Source organism: Entamoeba invadens (genome assembly GCF_000330505.1).
Source record: "Entamoeba invadens IP1 unplaced genomic scaffold scaff_1105074725615, whole genome shotgun sequence".
Lineage (NCBI taxonomy): Eukaryota > Evosea > Mastigamoebida > Endamoebidae > Entamoeba > Entamoeba invadens.
In genome coordinates, this window is record NW_004440300.1 from 45,695 (window position 1) to 49,479 (window position 3,785).

Genomic DNA, 3,785 nt, shown 5'->3' on the forward strand with positions numbered 1-3,785 from the left:
ATGATATAATATATCATTATCATATTTTATAATATACAATATACAATATACAATATACAATATACAATATACAATATTCAATATACAATATACAATATACAATATACAATATACAATATACAATATACAATATACAATATACAATATACAATATACAATATACAATATACAATATACAACAATTTGTACATAATACAATTTTATATAATAAATTGAAAATAACATATATTTTATTTTTACGATATATATTATTTTATGTTTTATGTTTGAATTATTCAATTTATTGTGATAAAAATTAATATTAATATTATAAATAATAATAAAAGTTAATTGTTGAATAAAATGTAATATCATTTGAATTATTTTTTAGACGCAATTAAATAACAAACTTGGACATGTTTTGAAAGTGCCATCAATAAAAAGTATTGTTGATTGGCAAATAAAAGAAAAATAATTTTTCCCCAAATTAACCATTTCTTTATCACTATATAATAACAATTCTTTTTCTTCATCTGTAAAAACAATTTGATCGGTTGATGTTGGGTTCGGAGCAATTTGTTTATTTAATTTCACAAACCTTTCTCCAGTTGAAAATCGTTTGGTCGAACCCAAAACATAATTTTCAGCGACTATTTCTGAAGTTGTTTTATATGTCGAGTAATCGCTTTTTGAAAAATCTCTAAGCAAACACGTGTAGTAATCATCAAAATAATCATAAGTTTCATGTCTGTGTTCTTTTTTACCACGAAATTCAAAATTGTCTAAATGACCATATTCATCTCGATGACACCAAATTATTTTCCGCATACTCTACAACGAAAAGACCCGGTAGCGCGATCTTTTGGAGAAAATTTATTACCGTCAACATAAGGCATTTCTTCGCCTCTTTCAGATTGTAATATAACAAAATGTGGAGGAGAAGGAAAATTTGATTATGGATTCTCATGGAATTCCATTTTTTTAAATAAATGGTTTTTGTATTTTAACCCCCATAAAAATTACTAGGTTTTACTATTTATAATGGTTTTATATTATATAATCATATTTAATTAACGATAAAAACGAAATATAATTGATGTTTAATGTCATTTAATATAAAAATGTTTTTTATCATAATATTATATAATATAAAACATGAACAAAATAATCATTTGTTGTTTTTTGAATAAATAATCTTAAAAGCATCACATGTATATATTTATAATAAATAATTATTATATTTTATTAATATAAAATATAGTAAATATAAATATTTTATTTATTGTATACAAAAATATATTGTTGAAATTTTGTTGAACTTGTGTTGAACTTTTGTGAAATTATAGGGGTGAATTCTCGGGGGGCGAGTTTGTAAAGGGGCGAGTTTTCCCCCAATCAATTTAAAGTTAGGACAAAAAAGGCTTCTATCGACAATATTCATTCTGTTACATTTGCAACTTTATTAAAATATAGTTCGCTTTGATACATGTTTTGATAATGAGAAAAATTCAAAATCAGTTGTTGTTAACGACATGGAGTTTTTAATAACCATAGTTTCAAGTTTAACATCCAATGTAATTGTTTTGTATTTTGAATGATAACCGAAAGACTTCTATGATGACTATTGAATGTAAAAATATCATTATTATTATTATTTGTGATTATTGGTTGTTGTTTGCAGTCGAAAAATAGTTGATTCAAACACAAATAATTATCTGCATAGTCATTATAATATTTAGATGCACCAATTATATCCGTTGTAGTTTGATTCAAATTTGTCAATTTGAGTGCTCCAAATTTGGATTCAACAGTTAACCCAACAAATTTTAGTTCTTTCTAATGCTTTTTTAATATCAGCAATTTTACTGATGGTTGTAAATGGAAATTGTCAAAGATTCAATTGATAATCCATACACTGTATTGATTGTTATTAGATTGGTTGATGATATCAGACTCTTTCTTTGTAATCGAGTGGTTTTACTTAAAGAAATTATCAAAAATACTCATTTTAAGTGATGCATTAACGTTGTGATCAATCACAAATGTTTTGAAATTGTTATTTTAAACTTTAATTTTACATTTCACCATTTCTTCATTTCTTCAGAATGAAAAACATCAATTACAATCAATCGAGTTTAATAAAGTAATCAAATTAGTCGACATTAAAAGGGGATATGCAACTTCAATGGATGCGTTTATAACATTATCAACACAACTAATTTCGACATATACAATGTTAATATGACCAAATGATGTTGTTGTTACTTTTGTTTGTGTCGATGTTATTTTAGATATTTTTATTCCCAACAATGAAATTGTTTCCATCTGCAGATAAAGTTGTTGAATTCAACGGAGTTGTGTCACTGTTTATAACATCAATGTTCTTCCATTTCAATGTGATTGGGAATTCTCCACCTTTTGGTATCCAATTTCTAGTCTAAATTGTTTAGTTTATTTCGACAGTCGGGGTACATTGAATTGAAGTTACAACGACAATTTGGTAACTTTGAACTTTATAAACAGTTTTTCAAAAGGAGGTACCAAAATGGCCCTATTTTTGAAGTAAATGATTCCAAATACAATTAATTTTGTTTGACATTGTTTTTCTGATTGTTTTTTTTTCAAAAAAAGAACTTGTCTAAACATTGAATTTAGACCAATCTAATAAATTGAAATAATTTTTAACAATAAAAATATTAAATAACTTACTACTTCAAAAATTTTGCTTAACCATATGTTTGTTTTTGGTGTGAGTAAAACCGACTTTTTTTCAAAAGTAAATGTTGATGTTGGAAAATTAAAAAAACTCTCAATTTCATTAACACTCACAACACAAAGAAATAGTCGTTGAAATAAACAAAACCATTTAAAATGCGTGTTGTTTCAAAGTTTGTTTTTTAAAAACAGACAACCATAAAATAACAAAAGTTAAAACAATATCATCACATATTTTAAAAAAGTGAAAACGTTGTAATTTGAGAGGTTAGATATAATTATCTTACCCATTCGAACACTTGTCTACAACCAAAAGGTAAAAATGCTGTTTTTTTTTCAAAATCTCAACATTGAAAAAGATAAAATAACAGTACTAGAAAATTGTTTAAGTTTGTTCAAATTTTTCGTTTAAATCCCGTATTTTTAATTGAATTTCATAACTGTATTGGTTTTGAGGGTTAAAAAGTCGGTATTGTTTTTTCTTTTTTTAACCGAAAATAATAAATATAAAAATATAAAACGGGAATTTACTATAAACTAAAAAAAGAAATTCGGAAGTGGGTTATTTTTTAAATTTAATTAATTAATCGGGAAAAGTATTCTAAATTATTTATACCTAAAATTAAACGTTTTTGGGTTTTTTGACTTATTATTGATTAATAGTGGCACAGAAATAGACTAGAATAATTAACACAAATAAAATTTGCCTGTACTTTTTGAACAAAACAACACGAGAAATTTTTATTTCAATTCTCTTCTTATTATTACTTCAAAACTGTTGGCATATATGAATATTATAAACCCAAAACAATTTAACATTTTAAAAACAAAGAAGTTTATTATAACACAACCTAATATTAACTATAATTATTGTATTAAAAAACTGTTGTATATAAGTATTTTATTTATTAAACACCTTAACAAAATCAAATTTTAATCTACACTTTTTGAAATCACTATAAATTGTTGTACTCTTAACTAAATATGACAATGGAAAAGGACGAACTTATCGCTAATGCTTTAAAAGCTGGTAGGCACTACAAAGAAATTCAAACACTATTCAAAACTTCTCCAAAAAGAATTTCAAGAAG